Below are 20,934 nucleotides of genomic sequence, written 5' to 3'. Positions count from 1 at the left end.
TAGGAACAACTGTCCAGTTGGCATTGTACCACGTCTTTCACTGTGGTTTTTTATTTTAAAGATTTTATTAGGGAAGGACTTCATTGGGGAATAGTGTGTACTTCCAGGACTTTTTTCCAAGTCAAGTTGTTGTCCTTTCAGTCTTAGTTGTGGAGGGCGCAGCTCAGCTCCAGGTCCAGTTGCCATTACCAGTTGCAGGGGGCCTAGCCCACCATCCCCAGCGGGAGTCGAACTGGCAACCTTGTGGTTGAGAGCCTGCGCTCCAACCAACTGATCCATCCGGGAGGCAGCTCAGCTCAAGGTGTCGTGTTCAATTTTAGTTGCAGGGGAAGGAGCCCACCATCCCTTGCGGGACTCGAGGAGCCAAACTAGCAACCTTGTGGTTGAGAGCCCACCAGCCCATGTGGGAATCGAACCCGCAGCCTTCAGAGTTAGGAGCACGGAGCTCCAACCGCCTGAGCCACCAGGCTGGCCCTTATTGCTGGATCTTGATAGGAATTATATTAAACCTGTAGGACAATTTGGGGAGAACGGTCATCTATACTATGTTAAGTCTTAACAATCCATGAACGCTCCATTTATTTAGATCTTTGATTTCTTTCATTAGTGTTTTGTAGCATTCAGCATACAATTCCTGTATATGTTTTGATAAATCTACATCTAAGTATTTTTATCTTTTGTGTGATTGGAAATGGTCTTGCATTTTAAACTGTGATTTCTACGTGCTTGTTGCAGTACATAGAAATAAATTAATTTTTGCATGTTGATTTTGTATCCTGCAACTTGATGAATTCACTTGTTAGTTCTAGCACTTTTTTATGTAGATTCCTTGAGATTTTTTTTTTTTTTTTACATAAATCATGTCATCTGCACATAGGAAGCAAAGGTGAGAATGGACATCCTTGCCTTGTTCCTGATTTGTTGAGAAGCATTCAGTCTTTCACCATTAAGGATGTTAGCTGTAAGTTTTTAATAGATGTTCTTTATCATCGTAAGGAAGTTGCCCTCCACTTCTAGTTTTCTAAGACTATCATGAATGAGTGTTACATTTTAAATGCTTTTTATGCTTCAGTTGATATAATCGTGATTTTTTTCTTCTTCAGACAGTTAATATGGTGGATCACACTGATTAATTTTAAAATATTGGACCAGGTTTGCATCCCTGGAAAACATTTAACTTGATTTATGTAATTATTTTTATCTATCGCTGAATTTTATTTACTAATATTTTGTTACGATCTTTTCGCATCTATATTCATGAGGGCTATCAATCTGTAGTTTTGTTTCATTCTACTATCTTTAGTGTTGGTGTCAAGGTCGATGTGGCTTCATTTTTCTATTTTCCAGAAGGGATTCCATAGAATTGATGTTAATTCTTTAAAAGTTTGGTATAATTCTCAAGGGAAAACACTGGGCCTGAAGATTTCTTTTGCAGGAGGTTTCTAATTACATAGTCAATTTCCTTAATAGTTACAGGGGTATTCAAATGATCCATTTCAGATTGAGCAAGTTGTGGTAGTTTGTACTTTTGAGGAATTGGTCGATTTCATCTAACTTGTCAAATTTGTGCGTAGAGTGTTCCTAGTGTTCCCTTCCTGTCCTTTTGAGGTCTGGAGGGATCATCCTGATGTCCTGTTTTGGTCCTGATGTTAGGAATTTGTGTCTTTTCTCTGTTTTTCTGGGCCAGTATTGCCAAAGATTTGTCAATTTTATTGATCTTTTCATAGAACCACCTTCTTGTTTCATTGATTTTCTCTATTGTCCTTCTGTTCTCAGTTTCATTAATGTATGCTCTTCTTTCTGTTATTATCTTCATTATATTATAATTGCGGAAGGGTAAGAGAATGTAAAGGGAGGTAGGTTTCTACGCATCTCAAACTGGTAAAATGTCAACATGAGTTATATACACGCACATACATACCTAGGGGAACCACTAAAAAAGCTATACAAAGAGATACACTCAAAAACCCTATATATAAGTTAAAATGATATTCTAAAACATGTTCCAGTAACCCACAGGAAAGTAGGAAAAAGAAAACAGAGAAACAAAAAACAGAAGGCACATACAGAAAACAAAAAATAAAATAATAGACTTAAACCTACCAATAATTACCTAATTGCTCATCGAGGCTGTCATGCCGGGTGGTCATGCCCACATGCGGGGTCTCTAGTTCCGCTCCCCGCATAAGAATGCAGGACATGGTGAGGCCAAAAAGGAACACCCACGGAGCCATAGATAGTGGAGTCATAACCACTATAGTCTTGCTGGTGGCTGGGTTGGAGACAAAGGAAGCAGGAGCCAGACTATCCACAACCTGCCATCCACTTGTCTCTGCCAACCATCCTCACTTGCCAGCTGCAATCCGCTGTGCTAACTGCAATCCGCTCTTACTAGCTCAGCCACCATCTTCTTGCTAGGCCCCCATCTTTTGCTAGCGTCGCCACGACAGTTATATTAGTTGCCAATGACTCACTGGTTATAGCTGACAGCCAACTGGCCACAGCTGATGGCCATCCAATCACAGTTGATGGCCATTTACTACTCGAGTGAGCACCTTTCCACGTGAGGGCGAGAGCCTGGAAACTGCACTTCTGGCTCTGTCCCCACAGGGGCATTCAAACATCTGTGTATCTATCTCAATGTTGGTGTCTTTTGATTGTCTTTTCTTAGTTGGAGATCTTCCTGGTTCTTGGTATGATGAATAATTGTCAATCGAAACCTGGACATTTTGGGCATTATGTTAAAAGAGTCTGGATCATATTTAAACCTTGTGTTTTATCAGGACTTCTCTGACCCTGGATGAAAAGTGGGCAGCACCTTATTACCGCCAGGCAGAGGTGGAGGTCCAGGTTCTTCTCTTGGCCTCCATTGACATCCTGAGAGAGGGGGGGAGGGTGTTGAGAAAACACTCCTTACAACTGCTGGGTAGGGTGGGAGTTAGGCCTTCCCTGTGATACCCGTCTGCCTGACGGGAAGGGGGTGCCTCATCACTGCTACCCATGTGTCTGTCCCCTACAGCCATTATTGGGGGGTGGCCTTGTTAAAACTGAGCCCTGGTGAGAGTCCTGGCACTCCACTAGTCCTTCTCTGACATGTCTGAAGTGGGACGAGGTGGAGGCGGGAGTCCTGGTCCCCATGTGGTCTCCACTGATTGTGCCCCTAAGGGAGGAAAGTCCTGGCTTCCCATTTGGCCCACCCAGGATGGGGAGGGGGCATCTTACTATAGCCTGGTGAGGGTGGGGGTCTAGGCTCCCTGCTCAGTGTTTGCGGGGCCGGGGAGATGAGGCCGATGGTTTTCAGTGGTGTTTGGCTGGGGCAGACCAGTTAGTATCTAGAATTTTTTGTCTTGCTCGATTGTTCTTTTCTGGTCCCTTGGCTGGAGACAGCAGGCATTTCTTAGGGCTTCTTTCTGGGCTGCAGTTGCTCCAGTACACAGTTTGGGATACAGGCTGTAGCAGGAAAACCAGGGGACTCACCACAGCGTTGTTCTCAGGTCCTGAGGTCTCTAGTTGTTGCTTCTTCCCTCCACCTTTCAGTCGTCTTGTGTGTGCTTTGTATATATAACGTCCAGGATTTTTAGTTCTACTTCATGAGAAGAATCTACTCCATCTTCCCTGAAGTGGGAGCTCTCATACAATCAGTTTTTGAAAATTTAATTTGGAATAGATTTAGTGGTTCAAAAAAATAGATAAAAATGTATCTAAACAGTGAAAAATCTATTCTACACGGTCCCCCTTCCCCCCCCATCCTTTCCCAACAACCATCGTTTTTCTCCAGAGTATTTTTATTGTTTTCCTCCAGAGTATTTTTTAAATGTCTATGAGTATATAGCCTTAATGTTCACATTTTTTAAAACACAAAAGCTACCATATCAAAGGCAGAATTTTGTACCTAACAAAATATAGACTATGTTGGAGATCAGTGCATATCAGTCCATAGGGAGCTTCCTTAGCTTGTGAAAATGCAGAGAATCCCATTGAATGGATGTACAGTAGCTTGGACATTGAGGTGGTTTTCAATCCCTTGGAATTATAAATGGTGCTGTGATAAAGAACCATCTACATATTCTTTTCACATGCGTATATCTGTGGGATACATTCCAGAAGTGGGTGTCCTGAATCCCTGAAGTCCTGAGATACACATTCCTCCTGAGACAATTGCCAAGAGGCTGAAAGACGACCCTTATTAAGGTTATGTCTACAAGGTCTGACACTTAAGTTCATGAACTCATCCTAGAAAAAGTGCAACATATCTCATTGCTGAATATCACTATGGTCACCTTTGAAGTACTCCCCTTGGGAAGCTATGCACTGATGCCAGCGCCTAGTCCACCCTTCAAAGCAATTTTGGAACTCTTTATCTGGAATGGCCATCAGAGCTGTCATCGTATTACCCTTGATGACCTGAATGTCATCGAACTGTCTTCCTTTCAATATTTCCTTTATCTTTGGGTAAAGAAAAAAGTCATTGGGGGCCAGATCAGGTGAGTAGGGAGGGTGTTGCAGTACAGTTATTTGTTTACTGGCTAAAAACTCCCTGTCAGACAGTGTGATTTGGTGCATTGTCGTGATGCAAGAGCCATGAATCGTTGGCGAAAAATTCAGGTTGTGTAACTTTTTCATGTACCTTTTCAGCACTTCCAAATAGGAAACTCGGTTCATTGTGTGTAGTTGGTGCAAATTCATAATGAATAATCCTTTTGATATCAAAAAAGTTTAGCAACATTCTTGCAATAATTTTGCGAACTTAATTGACCAACCTCGCATTCCACGGCAAAGCTCCTGGTCAACGTGAAATATCAGTCCCTCCTACCAGACACGTGACCTGTGCACCTCTTCCGATGAGAAGACAAGGAGAAGGCAGAATGGGCAGGTTGCTGGAGAGGACGTGTTTTCCCCCAAACCTGTTTCTATTTTGTTACCCCCCTGACCAGACTGCAAAGTTAGAAGGCTCTAGAATGGTTAGGATAAGCTGTTTACTGTGATGGTCCCTCTCAGCCTCCTCTGGGTGGTCTCTGAGAGACACATTGTAGGAAGGTTGGGAGCACAGAGCATGGATGCAATAGAGGAGCCACTTTCACTTGGGGGCCTCGGTTTGTTTTTATCTGCAGAATGAAAACATGGGGACGAAACTCTGTTGAGAGAGGACCCTTCCCCTTCTTCATCAACAGGTGTCTGCACACGGGCACACGTAGGATTCCATCTGAAGGGAGTGTCCCACTGCTTAAGACAAAGGAGCAGAGGAGGAAGAGAAAGACAGGAGGAATAAAGATGGGAAGAGGGGAAGTAAGGAAGCACTGCGTGAACAACCTCTAGGTCCAGATCGATCACGTGAGTGGAGAGGAGGCCACCGTGAGCAGGCTCTGGCAGGGGACAACTGTCTCTGTGTCATTTTGTTTTTAACGTTGTGATATGGTTTGTATACATAACATGCAGTTCTTTGAGTTCTGACAAATTCATGGTCATGCAACCATCAGCTCACCCAGACACAGAACAGACTTATTACCCCCCAAACCCCCTCAATGAGAGGTTTCTGCCCCAATAGTCTTGCCTATTCCAGGATGTCATAGGTATGGGATCCTGCAGTGTGAAACATTTTCCTTTTCTTTTTTATTGAGGTGTAATTGACCTTTTGAATCTGGCTTCTTTCATAATGTACTTGAGATTGAGCACTTTTGCTACGTGTCTCTGTAGTTTGTTCCTTTGTGTTGCTGAGTAGTGTTCCTTTGTACGGATAAACCAGTTTGTTTATTCCTTCTCCAGTTACAGGACCTGTGGGTTGTCTCTGGTCTTTGGCAGTTACGAATAAGGGCAGGATAAGCGTTTCCCTCTGGGGTTTGGTATGAACATAAAGTAAACCTTTGTGCTGGGTTGTATGGAAAGCGAGTCAGGGGTGGGACATGGAGTAAGGCTTCAGTTGGTCGTGTAATTTGGATGATGGAGGGGACAGAACAAATACGTAATTAAGTGTCAGCAAGCCCGTGAGAACATACCACATGGAAGATGAGCCTCCAGAGAGGACATCGAGACTTCCTGTCACCAGGGCACTTGTTCAGGACGAGGCACACACATTTCTTTACTGCTTTCTCGGCAGGGGTGGTGGTGGGGAGGGTGCGAGGCTCCTGGGACCTCTGCTTACCTCACTGTCCACTCACTTCACCAGTCATGAAAAATTTTCATCTTATTTTACTCATGTACACATTGTTGTAAAAATATTCAAACAATACAGAATAGGAAGTCTCCCTTCCCACCTGTCACACACGCCTACCCACAATCCTGTTAGCACGGTGAGGTGATCCCTGCACACAACTGTCTCTGTTTTTGCACATGCACACACGCTGTTTCTATGGATATAGCTTTATTTTCATTTTAACTTCTATTAATGAGGTGTGATGACATGTGTCACTCAGCCGCTATGTTTAGTGTTTGGACCTAAATATTTTTTGGCGATCTGATCTCTGCATGTCAGGACACACAGATCTGCCTCATTCTTTCTGACCTGCTGCATAACACCTTCTATTATAGATGTAGCATCCTTTATTTACAAGCATCTTCGTTTTAGTGCTCATTTCTCTTGGGCTTCACAGATACTGCGTGTTGTTGTTTTTAATAAATTGAAGGTTTTTGCAATGCTGCATGAAGCAAGTCTGTTGGCACCATTTTTCAAACAGACTCAGATGATGGTTAGCATTTTTTAGCCATTAGTATTTCTTAAATTAAGGTATGTACATTCTTTAGACATAATGCTATTGCAATTTGATAGGCTACACGATAGTACAAACGTAACTTGTCTATGCACCGGGAAACCAAAACAATCCACGTGACTCGCTTTATTGTGATATTCGCCTTGTTGGGTGACCTGGACCCGAACCCCAGATTGATTTCCTAAAAGGATGCACTGGTTTATATTTCCGCCAACAGCTGTTGGCACTGCCCATTTTCTCACAACCTGATTGCGATTGGAAATGACCAATCTTTCAAATTTTTATTAATTTAATGGGTGAAAAAATGCTTCCCCCATTGTTTTCATTTGCATTTTCCCATTTACTGATACCATTGATTCTACCTCCATATATGCGTTTTTGGGGGTGTTTCCTTGGATTGAAGTTTCTATCCTTTTCTGTTTCTTCTATCGAGTAGTTGCCCTTTTCTTTGATTTTACAAGTGCTTTGTACATTCTGGATATTAATTTTTGTATAACGTCATTTTTTTCTATCCTGTCATTTTTAAAAACATAGTTTATAGTATCTTTTATCTTACATAAGAATTGTTTCTTTTAAAGTGGGAAAACAATCAGTCTCTTCCTTCTTGGCTTTTGGGTCGGGGAGCTGTTTGTACTGGGGGCCAGTCCTCTGAGGAAAGGGCGAGTGGCATTTCTCTCTTCTGAGAGAAGGAAGCCTGTGAAGGAAGCCCCATTATCTCACGGAAGGAGTTCACTTAGGATCACCCGGGATGTCTGTGAAAACACTGATTCTCACCAGTGCGCCTGAGCCCACCTTGGGGAGTCCGGTTAGAGGGCCAGTGAGACCAGACCCAGGGTCCAGAATGGGGAGGACAGAGTCCTGCTCTGCGCCTGGGTCCAGTGACCGGCAGGTCACAGAGATTTGCTCAGACTCCCTCCTCTGCCCCCTCCGTGGGGCAGGAGCCTGGAATCCAAGGTCAGGGACTCTGCAGGGCTGGCGGAGGGGCAGCCTCCTGTGTGCCCAGGCCTGGAACATGCCTCCTGGTGGGCCCTCTGGCTGCAGGCCCACTGCTCCCTCCTCACCCCTCCTGTCCTGTCCCTTCTTTCTGGTCCTCTTCCCCAACCCCTCATCTGAAGCCAAGGGCCTGGTGGAGGGGGTGTGAGCAGCACCAGTAAGAGCAAAGGTCCTCCCAACCTTGAGCTCTCGGATGGGGGTGGGGGGGCTAAGGAAATGAGGTGGTCCCTGGGCAATGGGCTCCCCGCCACCTCTGAGAAGGAGGAAGTGAGAAGGACAAAGGCCTCCTTTGAGAAAGTGGGAGGCGTGGGGTGATTGGATCTATGGAAACAGAGGAGAAGTGAGGTGGAGCCAGGAGAGCTCCCTTCACCCAGGTGCATGGAGGGTCTTGGGCCTTGAGAAGCCCCAGCTCTGCCCTCCCAAGGCGGCCACCAGAACTCAGGTGCTCTTGCCTCCCTCTTGCCCAGCTTCCTCACCCCCTCAGGTGGGTGGGCAGGCAGGGGAGACGCTGAGAAATCCAGGGAGGAAACTGTGGTCAACTCAACACTGCCCACTCGTTTTCCTTCCCTCTCTCTCCCTGCACACTCTCTCATTTCCTGGCTCCTGGTTGTACCCCTCTCCCCAGAAGGATGGGCTGAAGATAGCTGACAAAATCAGAGAGTCATTCTCATCCTGACCACCGTCCTAAACCTCGTTGGACCCCATAAGCTTTACGTGTAGGTTTAACTGGTAGGTCAGTGATGTGTTTCCACACTGGGAGGTTATATGGGTGTTGGAGGGGAGAGGAAAGGGACATTGGAAGTGCAGGGAGGGTCCGGGGCACAGGGCAGAGGGGGGGAGAGGAGAGCTGGGATCCCTGCTTACTGAGCATGGGCCTCAGAAGGGCTGGTGGGAGGGGTGGGGCTGGCTCTGGAGAAGAGCAGGGAGGAGAGGAGAGGCAGCCTCAGTGCTGGGACACCCCTCTATCTTAGCTCCCACGGCTGCCCCACCGACTGAGGCGTGGGAAATGTGACTTGAAAAAATAAGTCGGTGAAAGAATCAAATCTCATATTTTCCTTTAATGAATTTCAGAGTTTTTAGAATCAGGAAAATGTTGATGTTGACCCATAATTTACAAAGAAAAGAGAGAGAGAAAAAACTAGCCAAGAAACTTGGTGTGGCGTGTGCACCTCAGAGACCTCCTTCTATGCTGCACGTGTGGATTCCTTAAGGCTCTGAGGTGGGAGTAGGGGAAGAAATGAATGAAGTGACTGAAGCCCATTGTTTGACCCTGTGCCCCTCCCCCAGCCCGCCCCTCCCCCAGCAAGCCTGCCCCCTGCCTCACCTGATCCCGCTTCCACATCCTCTTCACTCATGTGTCCTCCCTGCACCTGTCACCCAGCTCCTCCTCCATTTTTCCTGGTACGCCCCCTTCTCCCCAGGGCTTGCAGCTTTCTCTCTCTCTCATGTGAGCCTCTCTCCTCAGGACTTAGGATAAGGCAGCGTCCTGGGCTGGTGGCCTTGGGTCAGCATTCCTGGAAGGGCAGTTGGTGGGAGGGACTTTCTGTGCAGGTGAGTGTTACTGAAGGAGGAATGAATCAGAGAGGGAGAGAGGGACAGGAGTAGAGGGAAGGGAAGGGAGACAGGTGGACAAGATACCTGGGAGTTTACACCTGAAAGACAAAGGTGGGTTTGTAAAGAACAGCGAGATGGCTGGATTCAGTGTGGCTTTAACTTGCAGAGCCCTGTCAATCATAATTTTCCCAGCCTCCGTGCTCTCGGGCTGATGCCCCCTCCAACCCTCTGTGCAGGGACAGAAGCTGTTTCCTGCTGCCTTTGCCCCCAGTTCAATTCAAACCCCACTCCTGGACAAGCAGGGCTGACAGACCAGGCTCTTGGTCAGGAGGAGTCCACAGACATGGGGACCAGGGCACTGGGGGGTGCAGGGCTGGAGCAGAGGGTGGAGTTTTGTTCCCTGGAGGACAGAGGGACAAAAAGGGGAGATGACAGGGCTGGGGTGGCAGCTCTGTTCTTGGGCCCCTGATCCAGGCCTGTGTGGATAAAGGTCCCACACAACTCACTGTGAAGGGGCAGTGATGGCAGAGGAAGCCCTGGGGACCGCTCTGGCTTTTGCAGTGGGGGACACACAGATCTAGGTCCATGGTGAGCACAGGTCATTGGGAGCCCAGGTGGCTTGCCTGGAGGCAGAGGCTGCTGGGGAAAGAGAAGGGACAGTAGTTAGTGGGGAGCACAACCCACCCACTCGTTCCTAATGGCAGAAAGTCTGGAATAAAGAACTGGGATGAAGTGGGAACAGAAGCCCATCGGCCTAGGGGAAAACGGATTCTGGAATTGGCAGCTGGGTTGTGAAGTCTTCTTTTAAAATCATTTTCACTTTCAATCTAACCTGTTCTTTTTAAATTTTGACTTGAACATGATTAAGTCATTTAGAGTAGAGTAGCGATTAGCTCCTTCAAGTACTAGTTCACAGATAGTAAAACCAAAGTCACTGAACTTTTTGTCAAGAAAAGACATATCTTTTCTGAATGTAGCAGTAATAATAAACCAAATGATAATAGTGGAATCGATTCCCAAAGCATTGTTCTTTCTGAACTCATTCCAAAGGGTTTGTACTAGTTTTATTTGAAAATGTCATCCCTCTTTGAGATGGGCAGAATAATGCCCCCCCACCCCCACCACCTTCAATGTCCACATCCTAATCCCAGGAACCTATGACTATGTCACCTTACGTGGCAAAAGGGACTTTTCAGTTGTCATCAGGTGAAAGACCGTGAGATGGGAGATTATCTGGGTGAGGCCCATCTTCCGTATTTGAAAGCAGGGACTGTTCCCCAACTATAGTCAGAGAGCGATGCCAGTGAAAAGGACCTCTGGCTTTAAAGATGGAGGAAGGGGGCCACCGCCGAGGAATATGGCAGACGCTAGAAGCGGGGGAAGCTCTCAGTACACAGCCAGCAAGACAACAGGGCATCGGTCTTGTAGCTACAAGGAACTGAATTCTACATGACGTCTGAATGAGCACTAAATGGATTTTCTCTAAGAGCCTCCAGGAAGACACACAGCCTGCTGACGCTTGATTTAATCCAGTGAGACCCATACTGGGCTTCTGACCTACAGAATTGCATTGCTTTAAACCACTGCATGTGTCGTAATTTGTTATGGCAGCACTAGGAAACTATGACACTCATATAGAGAGTGAGAGTTTTGTAGTTACCAGTGATGGTGTAGTACTAATACCCAGTGAGTTATTTGTTGAGATGTACTGCTAGTAAAGCAAATCCATCATAAAAACAAGTAGCATTTACATACCAAAAAAAAAAAAAAGCACAAGTTCAAAACAAACTAATTTTTTTTGAAAGACAAAGAGTATTGAGTTAACAAGCTTGAGCGCAATCAGTATTTCACATACACACTCTAGTGTGCTGTGGGCTTCTTGTGAAGTTACACTTTGTGTTGCTAAGACTAGAAATCTATCTACAATTGCCAAAATATTGAAAAAGTATAGCAGACATGTTTGCTTCACCGGGTTGTGTTAACCTGTGGCAAGAAAGAAAGCTTAAGCATCACCTTCCATCGAATCTTTAGCTCTGTGTATCCAGAAATATCTAATGGCATGAAAGACAAAGTCCCAGAACAAGTAAAGCTAGCAAAATAGTTTTCATGGCAACTTGAACAATGCACATATATTGTTGACATAAGCTGTTCTTGTGCTACATGCGCAATTTGAACATGACGATATGAAGGAATTCTTCTGTATCTTTTAACTTCATTGCCCAAACCACAACTAGCTCTGAACTATAGTCAGAGAGGTCAGCGTAAAGGACCTCTGGCTTTAAAGATGGAGGAAGGGGGCCACCGCCGAGGAATATGGCAGACGCTAGAAGCGGGGGGAAGCTCTCAGTACACAGCCAGCAAGAAAACAGGGCATCGGTCTTGTAGCTACAAGGAACTGAATTCTACCTGACATCTGAATGAGCACTAAATGGATTTTCTCTGAGAGCCTCCAGAAAGACACACAGCCTGCTGACGCTTGATTTAAGCCTGTGAGACCCATACTGGGCTTCTGACCTACAGAACTGCATTGCTTTAAACCACTGCATTTGTCGTAATTTGTTACGGCAGCGCTAGGAAACTATGACGCTCATATAGAGAGTGAGAGTTTTGTAGTGACCAGTGATGGTGTAATCCTAATACTCAGTGAGTTATTTGTTGAGATGTACTGCTAGTAAAGCAAATCCGTCATAAAAACAAGTGGCATTTACATACCAAAAAAAAAAAGCACAAGTTCAAAACAAACTAATTTTTTTTGAAAGACAAAGAGTATTGAGTTAACAAGCTTGAGAGCAATCAGTATTTCACATACAAACTCTAGTGTGCTGTGGGCTTCTTGTGAAGTAACACTCTGTGTTGCTAAGACTAAAAATCTATCTGCAATTGCCAAAATATTGAAAAACTGTAACAGAGGTGTTTGCTTCACAGGGTTGCGTTAACCTGTGGCCAGAAAGGAAGCTTAAACATCACTTTCCATCCAATCTTTAGCTCTGTGTGTGCAGAAATATCTAATGGCTTGAAAGACCAAGTCCCAGAACAAGTAAAGCGAGCGAAATACTTTTCATGGCAACTTGAACAATGCACATATATTGTTGACATAAGCTGTTCTTGTGCTACATGCGCAATTTGAACATGACGATATGAAGGAATTCTTCTGTATCTTTTAACTTCATTGCCCAAACCACAACTAGCTCTGAACTGTATAGAACTACGAAGGATCAAATTATCAGCACGTGGTTTGGGGTTTAAGATTTATGCTTGGGGTTTAAGGAATACCGTGTTTCCCCGAAAATAAGACCTAGCTGGACAATCAGCTCTAAGGCGTCTTTTGGAGCAAAAATTAATATAAGACCTGGTCTCATTTTACGATAATGTAAAACCGGGTCTTTAGTCTAATGTAATGTAATATAATGTAATGTAATATAATATAATGTAATACCGGATCTTATATTAATTTTTGCTCTAAAAGACGCCTTAAAGCTGATTGTCTGGCTAGGTCTTATTTTTGGGGAAACACGGTATGTTCCGATGGCTGCAGCTGCTACATCGGGAAAACGTTCTAGACTAGTCAGTCCCTCAGATTAGGGAGACTTGTGCCAGAGTGTAAATCAATGCACTGCTTCCTTCATGAAGAAAGTCTCGCTGTGACAAAAATATCAGCTGAACTGAACAGTATGCTTATCGATGTTGAAAATTATGAATTACACAAAGATGAATGTATTGAATTTGAAATCATTCCCTTCATTATGCGATAAAATGGAAACAGCGTAAACAGTTGTTTTTACACGCCCAGTTGCAATGGTTACTGAGGGGGACAGTTCTGTTGAGAATGTTTGATCTATAGGAAGAACTCTTAATGTTTTGGCAACATAGAGACGAGTCTAGTGACGATGTGAAGTGCACTGTCAGACTTGTTTATAAGACAGCCTTGACCTTAACGTTTCCATGCGACATGCTTTTCACTGGCAAATAAAATCTAAGAGCAACAGCAAAAGATAGAAGCTTAGAATAGTTTCTGTAAATTGTTATGACATGTTCTTAATTTAATAACAATTATCATCAAAACAGGTGATAATCTTGATATTTCATATCTATAAAAACGCTCACAGAAAACCTTTAATAATTCGATAGGATGTTTCAGATTTTATTTTCTGTCAAAAGAGGATATATGCATTGGAAATTCATAGATCCAGAATCCATTTTTTCATCTAGAGATAATTTGAGTATAACTAGAAACTTGTAAGATAGTATTTTGGAACTAGCTACTAGTGGAGGATTGAACATGCATTTTGAAAATCCAGCATCACTTGCTTCCTCTTGTAAAAGTTAAAAATAAAAATATTGAGCTTGTTGAAATTGCTTTAAAATTCCTTCTTGTATTTTTGTAAAATAACTCTGTGAGACCAGTTTTCTACTATAAGTGTTATTAAAATAAAGCATCAAAACAATTTCTTTATACATTTTCCCCTAAGAGTGATGGTTTCATTACTGTTACTTAGATTAGGTAAGTTAATAAGAAGAATAATCATTTATCACATTTAAGTCTTTAAGTGTAGATATACAGGGTATTTGTTCAAAGTATAATTATTGGCATTTAATATGGCAAATTGCTCTCTTCTAACTTTTTGTTTAGTTATGACTGAGGAACAATAAAACATTACAGGTGTAATGTTAAGCCACTGTATCAATCACATATAGGCACACTTTCAATGAACAATGTGTGAAGTTTTTTCTAATTAAAAAATTTCCCCCTGTGCTATATTTGTTCTGGTTGTATTTGTTGAAATGCAATTTTATGTCTGTCAAGTCTAATAAGTATTTTAGGCTTGCACTTTGTGCGTCTCTTTTTTGTCATTGTTTCTGGTAATTTATTTTTGTTGTATTTTACAACAAAAAAGTCATTGATGGATTGGAGGGTTTTTTTTTTTAAGGTCCTCCCCCACTCTCTTAGTCTGCTCAGGCTGCTATAGCAAAGTACCACAGTTTGGGTGGCTTTAAAAAACAGAAATTTATTTCTCACAGTACCGGAGGCTGGAAGTCTGAGATCAGCATGCCAGCGTGGTGGGGTTCTGGTGAACCCCTCTTCCAGGTTGCATCCTCAAACGGTGGAAAGAGGATAAGAGGTCTCTGGTGTCTCTTTTATAAGGGCACTAATTCCATCCAAAGGGGCTCCCTCCCATGACCTAATCAAGTCCAGAGGCCCCACTTCCTAACACCATCACATTGGGGGTTGGGATTTCAACATACGACTTTGGAGGAGACCCAAACCTTCAGTCCATTACAACCACAGATAGTTTGAGAAGATCGGATTTAGACTGAGGTTGGCAAACATTTTTGCAGAAGGCCAGAGTGCAACCAGTTTAGGCTTTGTGGGCCATATGGTGTCTGTCACAGCTTTTCAACTTTGCTGTTATAGCATGAAAACAGGCAGAGACGACACATTAACAAATGGGTGTGGCTATCCCCAAATAGCTTTCTTTATGGACTCAAATTTGTATTTCCTGTAATTTTCATGTGTCACAGAATATGGTTGTCTTTCAATTTGTTCCCCGGTCATTTAACAACCACGTTGAGCTTTCAGATTATAGTTTGCTGAGCCTGATCTGGGCCAGGAGGAATGGACAGACCAACGTGATGCCAGCAGAGTGGGGGTGGTTTGTGGCCAGAGGACACAATTTACTGAGCACCTACTATGTGCCAGGTCAGGTGCCTTCTCCAAAGATGCTGGACAGTCTTGGGCTCCCCTGTGGCCAGGTCATAGGAGCTCAGGTCATGCTCAGCTGGTGTGTTTGAGCATCTTTGAGGAGGCTTGTACATCCTTAACACAGACAGAGTTGAGGCAGGTATGTGTGTGCACACCTGCGAGTCCCTTGGGCACACGTTCCCAGCAGCCTGCCCAGGAGGCCAGGATGGGGAGAGAAGAAGCCTGGCTTACATGACTAGGAAACCAGGAGGAACCAAAAGGGAGCCAAGGCATCCCAGGGAATGGGGTTCACCCGGAGACACTGCCAGAGAGAACCTTTTGGACTGAGAGACAGAGTTGCTGGAAGGGTGGTAGATTCTACACCAGTCGTATCCTGCACCCTCCCTCAGATCAGTCCTGGTGACAATGAAGAATCCCGCACCAGGGTTGTCTCAGACTGAACGCGAGGAGGCTGAGTCAGTGTGTGGGGCCTGGAGCTGGTGACTGACCTGGCGCATATGAGCACTAATACCTCCTTACACCAGCCTTTCTTCTCGTAGGGTCAGCCCTTGGGTGGGGACTGGCGCCTCAGAGAGAGGGTCAGCCCCACCGGGCTCTGCCAGTGCTGAGTGTGTGATACTTCCCACGAGCCTGGGGAACAAGGCTGCAGGTCAGGGCCATGCCAGGACTTGCCCTCTGGCCCCAGAGCCACTTGCTCTGTACCCTGCTGTCCCAACCGTCCCCGTCACACCCATTCCCCTCCTCCCCATGCCCTTCTTTCCTCCTCACCTGGGACCATAGCATCAGCCTCAGTAGACTTGGGGCTCTGCAGGCCATACCTATTTTCTGGTTGCTGGTGGGAAGGGATACGGGGGTGCCTGGGAAGAGGGAACGAGGCACTGGACCTTAATGTGCTTGGCTCTTCCAGCACCTCTGAGATAGACAAAACGGACAAAGCTAAGGCCTGGGTTAGGACGTGGGAGAGCAGGGAGGGCCGATTCTGTGGGCAGAGAGAAGCAGGACCTCCAGCTGCAGGTTTTGATCGGGCCCTGCTCGGTGGCGCTCAGCTCCAGGTCTGGGAGAGGCTGCAACTCTCCTCTGTGCCCAGGTGCCCCTTCCCCACTCAGACCTCTTCTGGGGAGGAGCTGAGACGGCCAGGAGGAACCTGTGGTCAAGTAGCGGATGGCTTGTTCTTTCTCTCTGTGCATCGCCACTGCTTTGCAGGGCCCTGGTTCTCTCTCCTACCCCCCCTCCCAAGGAGAGTCACGCTGAAAGTGGGTGACAAGCTCAAGGGTACTTAGAGGTCTGAGAGAGAGGCCTAAGCCCCACGGGCCCCAGGGGTGGTCAGAAACTTCATGTTGGGGGCCTGCCTGGTATGTCAGTGATGTGTTTCCACCTGGGGAGGTTTTGTGGGTGCTGAAGGTGGGAGGAGAGGAAGTGGAGATTAAATTCTAGGAAGGAAGTGTAGGGAGGGGGAGAGGAGAGCTAGGAGCAAAGAGAGCAGGGTCCTCAGAGGGGCTGGTGGGAGGGATGGATCAATGGCAGGGGTAGGGGAGGGGGACGGGAGCACAGGAGCAGGGACCTGGCATCATCTTGTACCCTCAGCTCCCACCATCTAAGGACACTAGAGAAATATTTGTGTAATTAACACACAAACACACAGATGAAACACTCTAACATCTGTTTCTTTAGTGAATGCTGGCACTTTTACGATTTAATTTCTAAGAGATGGAATTTCCAAAGCAAAAGATTTTTTTATATATAAAATATATATACCCAATAATATACTTTATTTATTCAGTAAATATATATTACTCGATAAATACTTTATTTAATAATATACACTTACATATTTATATACTTAGTATATTTATGTGAAGTCTGATAATTACGTTCATGAACTTGTTGCAACATTTTTTTCTATCAGAGGGAGTATGCATTATGAATTTGTACCAACTGGACAACTAGTTAACCAAGTTCACTATTTGGAAGTGCTGAAAAGGCTGCCTGAAAAAGTTAGACAACCTGAAGTTTTCACCAACAATTTATGGCTCTTGCATCACGACAATGCACCAACTCACATGGCACTGTCTGTGAAGGAGTTTTTAGCCAGTAAACAAATAACTGGATTGGAACATCCTCCCTGCTCACCTGATCTGGCCCCCAATGACTTCTTTTTTAACCTGAAGATAAAGGAAATATTGAAAGGAAGACACTTTGATGACATTCAGGATATCAAGGGTAATACGATGACAGCTCTGATGGCCATTCCAGAAAAAGTTCCAAAATTGCTTTGAAGGATGGACTAGGCACTGTCGTCGGTGCATAGCTTCCCTAGGGGAGTACTTGGAAGGTGACCGTAGTGATATTCAGCAATGAGATATGTAGCACTTTTTCTAGGATGAGTTTGCGAACTTAACTGTCAGATCTCGTATACATTTAAATATATACTTATATATGGAGGGTGCCAAAAAATGCATAGGTTTTAAGAGATATAGTTATCTACATATGCTTTTCGAAGTTGAATTGAATTACTGTAGCAATGTGGAGTATGACGTTTGCTCAAAAGATGGCTTTAATCAAATGAATGCTAGCATTATTCATTATATTACAATTTTAATAGTTTCTTCCTTTCTTAAAATGCATATACACTTTTTATTTAAGACTTTATTGGGAAATGAGAACAGGACTTTTATTGGGGAACAGTGTGTACTATCAGGACCTTTTCTAGTGGTGAGGGCGCCGTTCAGCTTAGTTGTGAGGGCACAGCTTAGCTCCAGGTCCAGCAGGCAACCTTGTGGTGGAGAGGACGTGCTCCAACCAACTGAGCCATCCGGGAGCTCAGCGGCAGTTCAGCTCAAGGTGCTGTGTTCAATCTTAGTTGCAGGGGGCGGAGCCCACCATCCCTTGCAGGACTCGAAGAGTTGAACTGACATCCTTGTGGTTGAAAGCCCACTGGCCCATGTGGGAATCGAACCGGCAGCCTTCGGCATTGTGGGTGCTGAAGGCGGAGGATAGCATGGAGCTCCAACTGCCTGAGCCACTGGGCCGGCCCCGTATACATTTTTTTGGCACCCTCTGTATTTAATAAACATATACTTATAGGTATATACGTATTTAGAGAGGAAATTAGGTGCCGTGTGTAATTCCAGCGGCGGCCAGTCTAATGCCTGCCCAGGGAGCTGTGTGTGCGGTTAGACTCAACGGGAAACTATCAAGGAGACTCGATTCTAAGTCTATTGCTTTGCTCCTCTTCCCCCAACCCCGACTCCTCCTCCTCACTCTGCCTCAGTGAAGTGTTCTCCTCACCATAGGAGTGAGCAGAGACCGAGGATAAGGGCAAAGAGACAGACAAAAGGAGGACGGATGCTAGAGGGACATCAACTATCAGTGTCCAAAGGACCACAGGTGGGAAAGCAGGATTGCGTTTCAGAGCTAGAAGAAAACTCGGGAACAGTGCCAACCAGCCACAGGCACGTTTACAAAGCGTGTCCTCTCTCGGGGCCCTAAAGAAGTTTGTGAGGGAACCAAGGCCCAGACTCCTGGTGACTTGCTCATCGTCACACAGGGAGGTGGCGAGTTACCAGACAGGCCTCCTGACTTCTGATCGGGGCCTTTCTGATGAAGCTTGTCTGGCCCGCCGACAGGACAGGAAACCAAACTGCACACACAAGCAGAGGTGAGCTCCTGTGGGTTTCCTGGCCTTCACCTGGACCTGGGGGTCCCCTCTCTGACCCTAATGACACACCAAATGGTGGGAGGGAACCCTCTGGGGGGAGCAAGGTGGCCCTAGCCCCAACTGGCATAGAGGTGTGTCACTGGGTGTGAGGGTGTGGAGCAAGTGGTTTCCCACGCCAATTTTCCTCTGGTCTGGCCACTGCTGACCGCTGGGAAGGGACGCCTCCTCTCCGAAAGCCCCCAAGATCACTCTTGCCCACATTCCGTGATCTCTGTGTCCCTCTAGCCTATGGTTGGCTCTGAGTTGTTCTTGGCTGTGTTGGTCCTCGTTCCCCAGGGGACAGGAAGCTCTCAGAAGGTGGGACCCGCCCCTTTCTCTGCACGGTGGCTTCCCCACCAGTGTGAGTGGGGTGAGCACCCTCGACATAGAGTGGAGGTCTCAGCACCCCAGATGAGCACTCTGCTGGAGCCATCTGGACCCTGGCTTTCCTTTGCAGCTGGGACCTGGAGCCCCAGATATGGGAGCTGGAGGGAGGGGCCCTAGGCTTAGGGTGGGGCTAGCTCCCAGGGGGCTCACAACAGCCCCTGTCACAGTACAAACTTTTGCAGGAGGGGCTGGGGCATGTCACTATGGTGGGATTTGGAGGTCCTTCAGAAGTGTCCTCAAGAGGTGGGGGCAAGGAGTCCCTCTCACGTTAGGAGGGCAGGACACTGCCCTGAAGGCATGGGGTGGGGGCTCTGCCCACCGTCTGAGAAGGCCACCCCGGAGCCTCAGCAGCTTCTTCTCCTGACCTCACTGTTATGCTCACAGTTACCTGGAGAAGTTGCTGGGAGGAGCTGATGACATCGTGCTCCCAGGGCATCCCTTCCTCTCCTGCACTCCCAGAATAGATCTGGGTGCAGATTAGAGCTCAGTTTCTCTGTCTGTGAAATGGACATATTATTCTCTCATCTATTCTCTCTCCTCTATTTTGGGTTACCCAGTTTCCTCCCTTGGGGCTTCTTGTCTGCGCTTCCTGTGCTGGGGAATCTGCAGGAGATCTTGGCAGCCCAGGGCATCCAAGCTGAGTTGGTCTGGGCTCCTTTCTCTCATCTGCTCCATGACACACATGGGTGTCCAATTCACAGGCACTGATCAGAAGCAGCTCTGATTTCATTCCAATGGGCCTGACCCCACAGCTACTAACTCAGCATTGGTTCAGTGTCTTCCATATCCTGGGCGAAGCTGGGTGCTTTATACTCCTCTCTGTTTAATTCTTCTGAGTGTTCTGTAAGGTGGACACTGTCAGCTCCATTGTTACCAGTGAGGAAACTGATGGGACATGTGCCCCAGGTCACGCAATGAAGTGCCTCCTTCAGAGTCTGTGCTCACCAGCATCTGGCTCCAGGGGGACCTCATGGGGGCGGGGTTCAGACTGGGTGGGTGGGATGGGCCATGTTGCAGGATGGCAGAGTTGTAGGACCAGGCTGGGGAGCCTGGACTTCATGGGCAAGCAGTCAGAAGACACTGTGCTTCTTGAGGACAGAGAGGTGAGACCTGTGTTTAAGGGAGCCCTGCACTGGGGGGAGGGACTGCATGCTGGGACCTCCATCAGGCACCCCTCACTGTCTCTGATGAGGGCCTGGGAGGAGGAGGTGGGGAGTCCAGGGACCTGAGCTGGACACATCTACAGGACTTGGGGACAGTGAATAAAAGCAATAAAGGACTGATGTATATACACGCAGGTTCGTTTTGTTCGTTTGTTTTGGAATGTGTGGTAAGACATACAGGTTCTACCTCAATCGGCCAAAATTTCCTACATGTCGTATTGTACTGTCCAGTTTCAAGAATTTTTGTGATGGAATGATTAGAGTGTCTGTCTGTTTTCTCTACATGGGCCTGTTTGTGGCACGTTTTGGGGGACGAGGGTGTATAAGGATTCCAGAGGTCGCAATTAATGAATTAAATTTATGTGTTGATTTCAATTAAAGGAGCCCATTTCACTCTCCTACACAGTGAAGCCACCCATCTAAAGCCAGGCGTGGATAGGAAGAGGGAGGAGCATTCCTACAGTAGGTCAACATCAGTTAGGGTGTCTACATTTCACTGTTACTTTTCTTAATCGTATCTGCCACTTTGAGCCAAGCACAGCTGAGCCCAGCCTAGAACAGCTGACCCTCAGCCAAGCCACAGATGCACGAGCAAGAATAAATGAAAGTTGTTTCAAGTCCTGAGTTCTGGGGTGGTTCATTATGCAGCATTATCGTAGCAATAGATGACTGAAAGACCATAGCAGTTTTATCAGTTCATCCTAGGTTCACTTGGGAGTAAGAAAGAATTAAAAA

At 45.9% G+C, this 20,934-nt stretch overlaps 1 long non-coding RNA gene and 1 pseudogene across 1 annotated transcript in view; both read right to left on the bottom strand.

Moving 5' to 3' along the window:
• LOC109439938 (TBC1 domain family member 22B) overlaps positions 1-20,934 on the bottom strand; it is a 323,763-nt gene that overhangs the window by 262,190 nt on the left and 40,639 nt on the right. The window lies entirely within an intron of this gene.
• LOC141571765 (natural cytotoxicity triggering receptor 2-like) lies at positions 8,789-19,472 on the bottom strand (annotated as a pseudogene).

This window comes from Rhinolophus sinicus, linkage group LG05, assembly GCF_036562045.2.
Source record: "Rhinolophus sinicus isolate RSC01 linkage group LG05, ASM3656204v1, whole genome shotgun sequence".
Classification (NCBI taxonomy): Eukaryota; Metazoa; Chordata; class Mammalia; order Chiroptera; family Rhinolophidae; genus Rhinolophus; species Rhinolophus sinicus.
This window is presented reverse-complemented; position numbering and strand designations above follow the sequence as displayed.